The 15,984-nt window shown below is 33.1% G+C and overlaps 1 pseudogene; it reads right to left on the bottom strand.

Annotated features, from left to right (window-relative positions):
- Nucleotides 1-5,736: 5,736 nt before the first annotated feature.
- The window catches only part of LOC127131331 (uncharacterized), a 72,206-nt pseudogene continuing 61,958 nt past the window's right edge, over nucleotides 5,737-15,984 (bottom strand).

The raw sequence follows: 15,984 nt of genomic DNA, 5'->3' as shown, positions 1-15,984 counted from the left end.
CTCTTGATGTTTAAGATTATGATTGAATATCATGTCCAAATACTCGGGGATTAGGATAGAATATTACGTTCAACTAATCCTTTTTCAATCCATTTTATTTAGAAAAGATTTGAAACACTTATGTTGGATTTTAAGTGAAAGACAAATACTCGAGCGGACAATCTATTATAACTTGTGCCTAAGTATTCGACCAGGATTGAATATTACGTCCAACTAGTCGTTTTTAATCCCTTTTATTACAAAAAAATTGAGGCGTGTTCGATTAGTTTAAGAGGAAGACAAATACTAGAGTGGGCAAACTATTACAACTTGTGCCTAAGTATTTGAGACTTGGCGTGAATATTACGTTCAACTACTCCTTTTTAAACCATTATTATGTGAAATGTTTAAATTATTTAAGTTAGATGACTTTGGTTTTATTTTGAAAAATAACTTGGTATTTGATCAAACCTATTAATTCACGTTGAAATGATTTTTTTTTATATTTTTTAGTAAAAGATTTAACTTGTGTAAAAGTTATTTAAGTTTGCCATGTGAAAAAGCTTTGATTCAATTGTGAAGAGATGTCTTGAATAATTGTAAAAAAAAATAATTTCTTTATATTTATTAATTAGTTGAATTAAAAAATAAAACAACAAAAACAATAAAAAATAAAAATAAGTAGGCTTAAATGCAGTTTTTGCCCCCTATATACATTTTGATAACATTTTAGTCCCTATTTTAAAAAAACCAGTTTTATGATCCCCATTATCAGTTTCCATGATTTTTTGATGGTCCCCCTTGACAAATCACTCTATTTTGCTTAGTTGGCATGTGAATTAATGATGTGACATTTTTTAACTTCTGTCACGTCATTAAAAGCCATGACATTATTTGAATTAATATTGAAATCATTTTAATGATTTATATTATCTATTAAAATGAAAATAATTACTATTTAAAAGTGTATACATAGAATGGGGAAAACATCGTCTTCTTCCTTGAGATTCTCTCCCCCTTTCTAAAACCTTAAAGAATTTATCTGCTTTCCTCTGAAACTGTGTGTGGTTTCAATCGATTTGAGCCAAACTATTTCTATTCATCATGTCTAAATGCAGTAAATCGAGTTATCAGAAGCCTTCGTGTTCATATTTGAACCAATGCAGACGTGGTTTGGAATCTCCATTGATGACATCTTGGACAGATTCAAATCCAGATTGTTGTTTATATCATTGTGGGATATTTAAGGTAATGCTTTGGTTGTTGTTATTAATGTCGAATGTCTAGTTCTTGAAATCCCTCGAATCCCTAATTTTTTTTTGTAAATCCAGTTGCACGGTTAAAAGAGGTGTAACCATTTTTTCTAGTATGATGAAGAAATGTCTTCAAGGGCCAAGGATGTAATATGTTCTCTACAACACAATTTAACTAAGGAAAAAAGGAAATGCAAAGAAGTGAAGAAAAAAGTGGAGGAAATGAAGATTAAAGTAAAGTTCATGAAGGAGATGTTGAAATTTAGTGTGTCCATCACTTTTGTATTACTAATAAGATTAGTCATGTGTAATGTAATGAAGTAGGTCATAGTCCTTGAAATGAAGTTTTTGCAATGTAGTGAAATTGTGTATTAGTATGTACTATGAAGTTGTTATGAAATAGTAATGACATTTTGCATTGTAATGGAATTTTAGTTTTTCTAGATGTATCAGTTTGTATAAGTTTTTATCAGTCTACATTTTAATAGCCATACACCATATCAGTTGTATCCGTTTTTATATCAGTTTGTATGGATGTTTCAGTTTATATCAGGATAAATCAGTATGTATATATCAGTTTGTAACAGTATTTGATCATACAATATTAGTATTTGTTATGTAAACATCTCAATTTCAAAATATCATTTCATTAACATAATAACTTGTTCATTACAATAACTGGTAAACTTAGGCATGGAAAAATTGGTCATTACAAGTTGTAGTGCACTCATTACAAAATAAACTTAGGCATGAAAAAAGTTGGTCATTACAAGTTGCAGTGCAGTCATTACAAAAGTTGGTCATAACAGACATTACATACATACAAAAAACAACTTAGTGTTGACATATAGTTTCATCACAGACATTACAAAAAGTACTCCAACATGATAAATATAAGCTTGAATTGGTTGTGTTGGACTTGGGGCTTATGAAGAAGAATAAATTTCAGTTTGAGTGTATTTCTGCTTGGTCTTCTTGGTAACTGCAGTTTTATTGGTCTTTGTCTTCTTGGTAACTGTAGTCTTCTTGGTCTTAGATTTCTTGGTATGGTTACCACCTTTTGATATAACCTTATCAACAACTCTTTTCCCCTTACAACTCCTCATGTTATGCCCCATTGCTCCAAACTTGTGACATATAACACTTATTAGTTTTATTGGCAGCACATGCGGGTTTCCTAATTCATCATTGGTTTTGTTCCTTAGCTTTTTGGGACGTCCAATTTCCCTTCTCGTCAATGGTGGATGGAGAGGTAATTGATCATGTGCAGGCCAAAGTTGTGGTCCATTGATTGGTATATGATATGTGAATAAGTCTGCGAAACCCTAAACCCTATAATAAGTCTGTTGAACCTTGTGGATGGAGTGATTACTGAAAAGTTGTTTTCCTGCATACATATACAACACAATATTAACAGGCATATAATAAACAACATATAATAACAATTATGATATGTTGATCATTACAAACCTATAATAAACAGACACATAATCCTCTGGTTTCTTTTTGTTTTTCCAAATGCATGTAATGGCATGACAACAAAGAATCCCTGACAAGTCCCATTTTCTACATGCACAGGTTTCCAGTTTTAGGTTGACACAATATGTTTTAATTCCATTTGTCACCCAAAAAATGGCTGAGTCATCATCACCATGCCAAGTTGAAGTCCATCTTCTTTGTTTTTCGATGACAATGGAATATTCATTTCCAAACAGCTTGTTCTTGAATGACCACAATAATAAGTGACAAACACCTAGGCAAGTGCGAAGCATAACAAATATTAATCACAATCAGCGAAGAATCTCAAACGAGTTTCAAAAAGAAGAATACAAGTTAAGAGCGAAGAAGACGGAAGATGACTTACCTACGTTCGTTTGATAGAGTTTCTAGGGCATAGAGCTTCAACAAAGGACTTTTTCTTTTATGAAATGTTTAATACCCGCGTCAATGTTACTTAATAAAAATAATTAAAATGATTTAATCAATTATTTAAATATTAATGACGTGGTAGGAGTTTAAAAATTCCACATCATTGATTCACATGCCAACTAGGCAAAAGAGAGTGATTTGTCAAGGGGGACCGCAAAAAAATCATGGAAACTAATAATGGGAGGGGCCATAAAGCTAGTTTTTTAAACAGGACTGAAAAGTTATCAAAATGTATATAGGGAGACCAAAGCTGCATTTAAGTCAAATAAGTAAATAACAAGGCTAATAACGAGGGGACGCATAGAAACATTAGAAGGGGTGTAATATTCAAATTCATAGGCCTAAAGCTCAAACAATAAGCCAAACAAAATAATAGTAAGAAAAAAATGCAGGCAGGAAACAAATGGGGGTTCAAGAACAACCCGACCCAAGAGGTCCAAACAACTAAAACCCTAATAATAATAATAATACAAAAAGAAAAAAAAATAGAAAAAACTGCAATGGAGAGAGGGGGCGACGCCCCATTTGGACTATGGACCAAACTATTTTTTTTTTTAATTTAACAACAACCAGTTAGATTCAAACATTTGGCATGATTTTGAAAATAACAAAAAATAAAAATAAAAGGGAAATAGAAATCACACATACGATATAGCTTTCTAAATATTTTCAACAAAAACACTTTTCTTAACACAAGCAAAACGCTCTTTCTCTCTTGTCGGTTTTCTGAGACGCGAATTGTAAGGGGGGGGGGGGACCGGCTGCCATAGCGGCGGCGACACGACCTTTTCAAATCCTAATGATTGTTCTGGATTTTGGTGAATGGTGTCTCTCTCTCTTTCTCATCACATCTCTTAGAATTTATAGGTCGAGATTATGGTTTATTAGTGAGAAGGGTGTGAATAAATCAAGCACGTGAAGGTTGCACAAATTTGTTATGGAATTGATTTGTTAGTGGAGTTTTTGGTACTGGCAAAAAATGCATTGTGTGTGTGTTTGTGTATATGTATGTGTGTTTGTGTATATGTGTGTGTGTGAGAGAGATATATATATATATATATATATATATATATATATATATATATATATAGAGAGAGAGAGAGAGAGAGAGAGAGAGAGAGAGAGAGAGAGAGAGAGAGAGAGAGAGAGAGAGAGAGAGAGAGAGAGAGAGAGAGAGAGAGAGAGAGAGAGAGAGAGAGAGAGAGTTTGTTCTTATTTTGTCTTATTACCTTGTAGAAAATGAAAATGAAAAATGCATGTCATGGTATGAATGACGTGTTGATATAGTGATGTATCCATAAAAAGTTTGAAAGTTATTTAGTCATTCATTTCCATGTCCTTTATGCCAAATGAAAAGAATAATGTATATATGGTAAAATAGTATCAATGATATCAATTTAAATTCAAACTTGTTTATTTTTACTTTAAAAAAATCCAAGATACGAAGTATGGACATGAATGAATTCAAGTGTGACTCAATCTTAATTTTTCTTGACAATGCCGGCACAGTTCGATGCCATATGATAAGTATGATTCAAATTGAATGAAAATATGAATGGAAAAAAGTAACTTAGTAAAAAAATGGATAATGTCTTGTATGGTTCCGAGGTTTTTTTTACCTTGTTTGAACGAACATAATGAAATGAGATGAATGATTATGAAGATTGAAAAAACACAAATGTGATGAATGGTAATCCATGAAAAGATTATATTTTTTGGATTTTTAAATGAAACTAAAGTTGACTATCTTTGACTTCTTTTTCAAAAGAAAACTTCTAGTGCAAGGAAACCATAAAATGACCTAAAATTTAAACTATCAATGACAATTGACTAATACAAACTTGGATAAAAAACATTAATGAAAATGTGATGAACTAAAATGCAATTAGGACAAGTTGACTTTTAACTATTGCTCAATAATGCGAATGCCTTGATGAATATAACGACTTTGGAAGAAAATTTAGGATATGACATCTATCCTCGCCTTTTTTAAAAGCTTGACATATTCTTAAAATCTATTTAAAATAATCTATTTTACCTATTTTTAAATACACATGTATATATATAGGTTATCAAGTTTCATAAATTTTTTAAAAGGCTTAATTAAACCTATTTAATTAAATAACTTTTTAAAAAGTTTCAGACTCATTTGAATTTCTTTTTACCAACTAATATAAAAAAAGACTTTGGATTTTTTTTATATTTCTCGTATTTTGTAGTTTTTTATTTTAAAAAATTAAGATGTTAAATGATCATAACATTCACTGTCATGACTACAATTGTGCGAAATGTTATATCTAGACATTCGTCATGATCTTCTTATTACATATTTCACGTATTGGCTTAGTGAGATTTCTAACAGTTCTAGATAAAATGCTCACGCAGTTCGTGCTATAAATGGCTTGCGTGCAAACGTTCGGGATATGAATTTTATATATCTAGAAGATCAGGTACATAACAATCTTATAGGAAATACATTCTTATAACATCACCAAAGTCGCTGCTGTCACAAAATAAATCATAATAATACATTCCATGAAACAGATTCAATGAATCAGCAATCTAGAGGATTTTTTTACCATTTCTCTTCTTTATTATTACCAGCAACCGCAAAAGCAACTAACATAATCAAGACGACAGACCGCCAACTCAACAAACGCCACCACAGCTGCATCCGCAATTTCAAATCATTGCTGAGACCATTTGTTAAAGCAGAAGTTGATGTCAAAGAAGCTTTTAGAATACTGAGACCCTGCAATATATAAACAACACAAACATTACAATAACGAATGCAAAAAGAATAACAGTACTAAGAGTATTACACAGTGAATTTACCTCCATTAGACCAATTTTAACAACTCTTTCCTCCACATCCAAGAGAGCAACATTTAAACTATTCAGATACGAAATAGTATTGAAGGACGGCATTGGAGTCACAGCCAAATCATCTGTCACAATAAACACTGATGAACCTGAAGCTGAAAACTTCGGATCTACCAACTTCAAAGGTACGAAACTTTCCTCAGAATAACCTCCACGCTTGCGCGAAGTAGTAACGGCACCAACATAAAATGACTTAACTAAGTAAGAATGATAATAATAGCTAGGTAAGGAAGCTGCAGCAATTGGTAATATCTGGTTACTGATCTCAAATTGTGCGGCAACATGAGGCTTATATAGTTTCTCTTTCACATTCGGTGACACGAAATACATATCTGGACTCAACTTTGCCACACTTTTGTATAAGTTATCAATACATTCTAAAGAAGAGTTTCCTTCAAGCATATGCAACACTCCTCCTAACGGAAAAGTTTGGAAACTGAAAACGAAGTCAATAAAATCTACTCCTGCTTCAGCAAACAAGATCTTTCCAGTTGATTTTTGTTTCACTACTTTCACAGACATCTGCCTACTACGCTTGTCGGATGTCGCCTTTGCGTTCTTAAATTTGGTTTGGTTTCTATTTTTATTTTCCACATGGAAATGCTTCTTCTTAAAGATGAAATCTGTCAAAGGTGTTTTTGAAGTCAATGACAACTTGAGAATATCAACTACCTGTAAAAAAATGAAGAAATAAGTAATTAGAGAAACCAAAATCAAATAGTACAAGATAAGAGTTATAGAGATAATGTAGCATGCATACCTCTTTTTTGGTGATTTCAACATTTTGTTCCACGATGGCTTCAAAATCAGTGATTTTATGTTTCTGATGTAGATGTGCAACAGATCCAAACACATTAGGCATGACATAAAGATCATCAGAAATGATAAACGTAGCATTTTCCTTAACAAATCCATTTTCTAAACTCAAACATTCTGGTTTTGGAGACAGAGAAAATTCTCTATTCATTACTCTTCCACAGCCACACTTCTGATTCACAAATAGGCTTAAACGGTTCCGATCACAGGCCAAATTCTCACAGAGGAAATACTGCATAGGTTCAGTATCATCGATGTTGAGTTTGAGTTTGTGGCAATAAGCTTCCATTGAGTTTCTAGGATTGAGTAGCATTTCCTTGCATGTATATTGTTCATCAAGATCTGCGACGCTTTGATAGAGTGAACTCAGGCTTCCAACTCTAACTGCTTCAATATTTGAGTCGTTAGATACAAGTCTGGTAATAGTTCCTAAAGGCAATGTTAAGAAACTGAAGAGAGCGTCCACAAAATCCTTCCCAGCCTCAACATACAGAACTTTGTTGCTTTTTCGGTCCACCATAACTCTCAGCTGTAAACTGTAAGCTTGTTCATCTAATTGAGATGCCTCCATATTATTGCCAATAAGGAAAATTAAACTAATAATATGAACGCCTTCTTTCTTTTTAAACTAGCAGAACTAGAAAGTTGTTGTAGTTTCTAGGTAGTAGATGACATTGGAAAGGAAGATAAATTTATTAACCTGCACTAGAGAGAATGAAACAACAAATTAATGGATCTGTGATGGGTATTTTCATTAAAAATTTATAGAGAATATAAATAACAACGGTTATCCAAGAGATACAGTAAATATCTTAGTATTGAACAAAGCATAGGGGGCTGAATAGTAAGGGTTCAATCTATATGAATATAATTACAACTCTTATAAAAATCTAGTATTGATACAATTATTTTTAAACGGGTAAAATTTTATTGATTGTGCAACTATTTTTATAAATGAAAATAAGTTACACATATTTTTATAAATCAGAAAAAGTTTATTGTTTATACAATTATTTTTATAAATAAAAATAAGTTACAAATATTTTTATAAATGCACACACGACTTCTAAGAGTTTATATTGTATCAAATAAGTCTATTGTTATTACAAATATTTGAAAATACTATTTGAATCCATGCATAAAGAATGATACATTTTGTTAGTTTATATTTGTGATGCTATGAATGTTTATCATATGTAAAACAAATTTCAAAGCTACTTAAATCTACATCTTTTTAAATTATTATTTTTTCTGCTATTTACTTTAAATAAAACAAATATAAAATTCACAATTGTTTGATTTATATTGGTGATCATTTGTTTGATATTGACATACTTGATTTGTATTAGATATGGTGTTTCAGTTTAAAAACTGTAGGGAGGCTAACAATTTATATTGATTCAAATGGAGATCTTTGATGATTGATATGTTACACCTATGGTTTGATTTTACAACAAATTTTAGTTTATGCTTGATTATGAAACTTGATAAATTTATGAATCATTGAAACACAACCTTGAAAGTGCATTTTGCATATTTAAATAAGCAATATAAATTTTCGAATATTTTTTCATGTTGTTGTAGGATTGAAAAAGAAGTTATGAACTTTGGTATTGATGCAATGGTGAAATTCAAGGTTTTACGGTTTAGTTGAGATATTTTTCGAGATGTAGACATGTTGTCTTTTGAAGTTTATAATAGCTACGTAATATTAAATATTTTATTCATGCTACCTTTGTTTTTGAATGTACTTTTTGGATAAAAGAATCACAGCGAGTGGATTATATTAGCTTATGTTTGTAATTCTACAAATATTAATGATCAAAAAATATGAATTCAAAGTTGACAAAGCGTAATATGAATCCAAACGGAAACCTGTGCGATAGCACGAGTTTGTTACTAGTTTAACATCAAAAGAAGATCTTCAATAATAAAAAATTCTTTTGATGAGTGAATGAAAGTCTTCAAAAATTATTCACCATCAAAGAAAAATCTTCAGTAATAAAATATTCTTCGATAATAAAAAATTCTATTAAAAAAATTATGAAACCTCATAGGTCGGCCTACATATGTATATCTATTATAAAATAGGTTAAATATTACTCCCGATATGTCTCATATGAGGTGTCCTCTTTGAAATTTTCACACTTTTAAAGAAAATAGTTCACTGTGTTGAGTTTATTGATAAAACGAGTGTCATTTACTAAAGTACTCTTATTAATAATAAATAGTTGAGTATTTACATGAATTAAAATACAACAACCCTGCATTTTGCCTTTGATTGTCATTATTTCGCTCACTGTAGCGATTATGTCGTCATTTGCATGAACTACATTAATCTCATTTTTGGACTTGTTGTGCCTGCAATCTCGAGCATAGTGGTCGGGTTTACCGCACACGAAACATCCATTTTTGAACCTTTCGGACGGCCAACATTCTTGAGCTTCTTAAGTTCCTTCCTTGGGCCAAGTTGGTTCTTCATGCCATCATGTTTCTTTTTTCCTTTAGCAATACCAGCATTGACTTTGGAAAATCCAGCAAACTCTAATTTCTCCCTATCCTTCGATTCCTCTTTGGTTTTAAGGTGCTTTTGGATTTTCTCTAGAGAGAAGTCCTCAGAACTATGCAACAATTTCTTTCTATAGCCTTTCCACGAAGGTAGCAACTTTGCAATGATTGCACTGACTTGAAAAGTTTCAGGAATATCTATTTTCACAACTTTTATTTATTCACGAGAATCTGTAATTCACGCACTTAGAAAAGAATGGGCTTGGAGTCTATCATTTTAAAATCAAAATATTTAGATATTAAAAACTTTTTTGTACCTTCCGCTTCGGCCTTGAATTTAAATTTGAGTGCTTTCTAGATTTATGCTGCAGACTGAGTATCTGTATAGAGGTTGTAGAGACGATCAGATAGCATATTCAGGATATGTCCATGACATAACAATTTGTCCTCTTTACATTTCTTGCGCTCCTTCTTGAGTTCATCAGAGTCATCCTCAAATGGTTCAATAATTAGTGTTAAGTCTGGATCTAAGACATGGTGAACCTTCAGAGAGATCAGTAGGAATGTCATCTTATCTTGTCATCTAGTGAAGTTGGTTCCATCAAAGCGATCCAACTTGACAAGGTCATGGTTCATCACTTTGATGCTTGAAAATGCAGTGTCGGAAGCCATTATTTGAATATTTTTAAGACTGTTTCTTAAATATTTATTGTTGAATGGATCCAGGTCTGAATCGTGAATGATGTTACTTTCCTTAAAAGTAATTCAAGCATGCTCTTTTTAGTCTTAGAGTTGGAACACAAGAATACTCAGGATAATTCAGTCTTCTAATCAAATATGCACAACACTAGTGAAGTTTCGAATGCAGGGAAAAGTGTCTGGAATTATGTGAAAAGGATGCACGATTTTGTGTTATGATTTTGAATATTAAATAATATATTTATAGGCCATGCATGTGTTGTTTCACAAGGTTGCAACTCTTGGTGAAACAACACCTTTTCAGCAATAGTTTGCAATGGTTCACCGATGGTCACATTATGCACCACTTTAGCCAATGGATATTTGATAATGAAAGTGGTTTATGGATTGACATTGAAATGGTTCAGTATTATGGATTTGGATGATTAAAATTGGATAATGGATAATGATTGGAATTGGATATTTGGATTTTGAAATGTAAAGTGTGTAAAAAAAAGAAATAGGTTTTAAAATAAAAAAGGGTGAATGGGCTTTGAAATAAAAAAAAAAGAGAATTAATGAGTTTATTTGCTAGACAACCATGACCAAAAGGAGAAAAATCAAATAATGATTATGATTCGAAAATTAAATCGAAATCGAAAATGACGCAATGACTTCTACAATTAATCATAAACTCAAAGATCAATTAAAATTCCACAAATCAAACCTAACCTCAAAAATCAATCTAAACTTCAAAAATTAATTTGAAGTTGAAATCAACACGAAGTTAGAATTAATTGGAACAATTATTGACAGGATGACAAAATGAGGACTGTAATGATTACAGGCGATGAACTGATGAATCCAACCGACACGACTTGCAAATCGAATTGAACCATAATCAAATGAATGAAAAATCGAACCACTCATGCACCCAAAACACATGAATTCAAGTCACGTGTCGCCTCTTGTTGAACCATGCTCATTCAAACGAAATTTATGGATGAAGATGATATGCAAATGTTTGGGGTTAATGATTATGTGAAGGGTAGGGCGAATTTTGGGGTATGGCAAAACTCTTTTGAAAATTCTTCCTATTCCAAAAATAAAATTTAAAAAATGACTATCGGAACTCTTTTGTAAAGTATTTCGGTATGCAAAATAAAAGTTAAAAAATATTAAAAAATGACTATCGAAACTCTTTTGCAAAGTCTTCCAATACACAAAATAAAAGTTAAAAAATATTTAAAAAAGCTGACTACGGAAACTCTTTTGCAAAGTCTTCTGAAATACACAAAATAAAAGTTAAAAAATATTTAAAAAATGATTACCAGAACTCTTTTGCCAAGTCTTTCGGTACACAAAATAAGAGTTAATGTTAAAAACAGGCTACCAGAACTCTTTTACAAAGTCTTCCGGTATACAAAATAAAAGTTAAAAAAGTATTAAAAAAATTGATTACCGAAAATCTTTTGCAAAGTCTTTTGGAACAAAAAATAAAAGTTAAAATATATTTAAAAAAATAAAATGATAAATTGGTTAAAAATATACAAAGACAAATTTGAATTTTTTTATAAAATTTATAGGAAAAAAGGTAGGGGTATGAGATAATTTTTTTCCATATGAGCCCTCTTTATTTTAGATACTTCGACATCCAAAGCCTCGTTCCTCCAAATCCTTTTCTCACTCCGAATATGATTCAATCAGGTTCTCTAGGGGAAGCATCCAATGTTGTAAATCTTTATTTAATACTGATGTATTGAGAGGTAATAAAAGATTATTGGAAGCTAAAGAAGTGGAGACAACGAAGAAGATCTATGTTAAATGTTTAAATTTTAGGTTTAGAACCTGTGATGGAGAAGATGTTCATATCGAAGACATCAAGTCATTGGATATGAGGACTCACATAGATAATTCTCAGAAGGAAGCTTTCACCAATGTTTAATTATGAATATCTTTAAACATTTGAGGGTGCGGTAGTTTGATCAAAAGAAGAAGTTTGATTTTAATGATTTCTACCAGAGATTACAACATTTGCTTGATCTAGGAGACGAAAATTCAATCGATTGATGAAACTCTGGTTATTTCTCTGTTGGGTAGTAGTGAAGTGTATTTGACTGCTAAAGATGTTCTTGGAAGATTTTTTTTTTTTTGGGGGGGGGGGGGGCTTTTCATCACGTGGAAACCAAGTTTATTCTCCCTTAAGTTTATCTTTAGGGGTCAAGGAGTTATAAATCTGAATTTCAGTTGGAAGGGCTAGACTGTTTATCTGGTAAACGTTTATTCCTACTATTCATCAAGAAGAAAAGACTGTTATGGAGTTTCCTAAAATATTCAAAAAGTAGATGGTCTGAGGGGTAATGGAATGTATATGGAAACTATAATGCTATTAAGAAATCCAGAGAAAGGAAGGGAAGTGTGATCAAACTATTTGTGGCGAGACGTTTGAATTTGCTGCCTTCATATATGGGATGGAGCTAACCTACTTACTGGTTTTTGGATAGTTCACTTGGTACAAATTGGATGGATTAACTATGAGCCATTTAGATAGGTTCCTTATTTGTGAATCCCTTATGAAATCTTGGAATCTCGAGTGTCAATTTTTCGGTAGCAGGAACATTTCCGACCACAATCTAATTTGGCTTAGAGGAAGCATAAAACATTGGGGCTAAAACCCTTCAAAAATTTTAATGCCTTGATGGATCACAAAGAATTCTTGCCTTTTGTTGCTAAATCTTTGACTTCTATGAACTTCAAAGTATCAGTAGGATTTGTTCTTAAGGAAAAGTTGAGGCTAAATACCTTTTTTCGTCCCTTTACTATACCTATGGGTCCAATTTGGTCCCTTATCTTTTAAAACAACCAATTTGATCCTTTATTTATTCAAACAACACCATGTTAGTCCTTTATGTTAGGTTTGTTAGTCAAAGTCAAAATAAAGGACCACTTAATATACATCAGGTTTCTTGCAACATTCGTGTTGAATTGTAATTCCTTGTGTCGAAGCAGGTTGCTCGACAGAGCAAGGAAGTGTCCAACCACCTAGTGTGTTAAGTAGTGTTAGCTATTTTGGGCTTTTATAGTTTTGGGCTTTGGCTTGAAGTCCAAGTTAACCTAAATCTATAAATAGAGGGAGTAACCCTTGTTTTATAATAGAGGTGAATAGAGTATTCACAACACTTGTAATTCACAGTATTTTGCAGTGGCAAAGTGAATAAGAAGTTTTCCACAGTTTGTGGGCAGAGAGAAACTCTGCAGAATTATATTACTCTTTTCCTTCATCTTTCTATACACTCTCTCTTTCTCCATTGTTCTTCTCTTTTCATTGTTATTGTGTGGGTAATAGCAATCTTGTTCATTAAGATTGATTGAAATTCTCCATAGGTTTTGGGGGATTTCCGACATCTGGTATCAAGAGCTTCGGTTTAACCGATTCGTGAGAAGAAAATCACCATGGAAACAAATCATCCAAACGGGCATTTTCCAGCAAATTTTCCAATTCTCAAGAACACCAATTATGAGAATTGGTGCAAGCAGATGAAGGTTGTGTTCTATTATCAAGATCTTTGGGATCTTGTGAAGGAATGAGTAGCAACACTTGCAGAAGCTGCGGCGAATTAAGAAAAGGTTGCACATAAAGAATTGAAGAAGAAAGATTATAAAGCTCTCTTTATAATCCATTAATGTGTTTATGCAGATAACTTTGAAAAGGTTAATGATGCAGAGTCAGCGAAAGAAGCATGGGAAATTCTAGAGAAATCGTTTGGAGGCGCAGAGAAGGTGAAAGAGGTGAGGTTACAAACTCACAAAAGAATGTTTGAATTGCTTCAGATGGAAGACAATGAAAGCATAACTGATTTCTTCACCAAGGTTACGAAACTGGTGAATCAAATCAAGGTATATGCAGAAGTGTTGACATCAAGATCTGTTGTTGGAAAGATCTTGAGGTCGTTGGCTCCAAAGTTCGACCACGTGGTTATAGCCATAGAAGAGTCGAAAGATTTATGAAAATTGACAAAGGAAGAGCTTCAAGGGACGCTTGAATCTCATGAACAAAGAATGGATGAAAGAGCTGCAGGAAAGTCGAAAAGTGATATAGCTTTGCAGGCTCAATCAACAAAAGAAAGAAAAGGCAAAGGAAGCTGGAGTGGCAACAAAGGTAGAGGAGGTTACAACAATTCGACTGGTTGAAATCAGCAAGAAGGAAACTGGTCGAATCAGGGAAAACCTTGGAACCAAGGTAACCAAAGAGGTGTGTTGCAGGTAGAGGAAGAGGTGGTGGTCAAAATCCAGACAAGAGTCACGTTCAGTGTTACAATTGTCAGAAGTATGGTCACTATTCTAATGATTGTCCAGAAAAGCAGAAGAATCAAGAAACTTATGCAAAGCTGGCAAAACATGAAGAAGAAGAGACGTTGTTAATGGTTACAACAAGAGAAGAAGAGAGATTCAAGGACCAGTGGTACTTGACTCAGGATGCTCATCACACATGTCTGGAAGAAAAGATTGGTTTGTCAACATAAAGCCCTCAATGAAGAACATGGTGAAATTTGAAAATGACAACACTCTAGCAGCTAAAGGTGTTGGTGATGTTCTGATTATGAGGAAAGATGGCAAGAGGTCAGTAATTTCAAATGTGTTATACATACCAGGCATGAGATTAATTTTCTCAGTATAGGGCAGTTGGTCGAAAAGAATTACAAGGTGTCAATCAAAGACAAGATGATGAGAGTTCTCGACTCAAATGGAAGGTTAATCTTGAAGGCTCCAATGTCTCAGAATAGAACATTCAAGATTGAACTAAATGTGATGGAGCATAAGTGCCTTACAACAACAGCCAACAAAGATGAATGGATATGGCATTACAGACTTGGCCATCTCAATTTCAAAGACATCAAAGATTGAAGAGAAGAAATATGGTTTCAGGATTACCAGAAATCGACATTCCAAACGAAGTGTGTGAAGAATGTGTGTAGGCAAAGCAACATAAGAACAACTTTAGTAAGGATGCAAGAAGCAGGTCGAAGGCAATTCTTGAAGTCATATACTCTAATGTATGTGGTCCTCTCCATGTGGATTCTATTGGAGGTAACAGATACTTTGTTACATTCATAGATGACTTCAGTCGAAAATTATGGTCTTACCTGATCCAGAAGAAAAGTGAAGTGATCGAGGTATTTTCCAAGTTTAAATCTATGGTCGAAAGACAGAGCGGTCGAAAGATCAAGATTTTGTGGACTGATGATGGTGGAGAATATGTGTCGAAATACTTCGATGCATTATGCGTGAAAGAAGGGATTGTGCATGAGGTGGTGCCATCCTACAATCCACAGCAGAATGGAGTCGCAGAAAGGAAGAATATAACCATTATGAATATGGTTAGAAGTATGTTGAAAGGAAAGCATCTACCCAAAGAATTGTGGGGAGAAGCTGTGTCGACTGCGACATATATCCTGAACAGATGTCCGACGAAGAAGTTAGAAGGAATCATGCCAGAAGAATGTTGGTCTGGTGTCAAGCCTAGCTTGAGTCATCTGAGGGTGTTTGGATCTATAGCACATAGACATGTTCCAGATTAGTTGAGAAGAAAACTTGATGACAAGTCCAGTCAGATGATCCTAATAAGATATCATTCGACTAGAGGATACAAGTTGTTTGACCCAGTGAATAAGCAAGTAGTGATCAGCAGGGACATGATCGTAAATGAGCTTAAGGAGTGGGATTGGACTGAGAATGTCAAGAAAGATTCAGTGATAATCTTTTGTGATGAACCAGCTAGTGAAGTCGAAAGAGAAGTTCGACAGGAAGAAGTCAGAGGTGAAGCAAGCACAAGCAGACCTCAAAGAACAAGACACATGCCTGCAAGGTTACAAGAATGTGTGATTACATAAGATGATATGGTCAATGAAGAAGGCGAGCTGGTAGATTATGCTTTCTA

The sequence above is a fragment of the Lathyrus oleraceus genome, chromosome 3, assembly GCF_024323335.1.
Source record: "Lathyrus oleraceus cultivar Zhongwan6 chromosome 3, CAAS_Psat_ZW6_1.0, whole genome shotgun sequence".
Taxonomy (NCBI): Eukaryota; Viridiplantae; Streptophyta; class Magnoliopsida; order Fabales; family Fabaceae; genus Lathyrus; species Lathyrus oleraceus.
The sequence above is the reverse complement of the archived record's forward strand: the minus strand, read 5'-3'. Positions and strand labels throughout refer to the sequence as shown.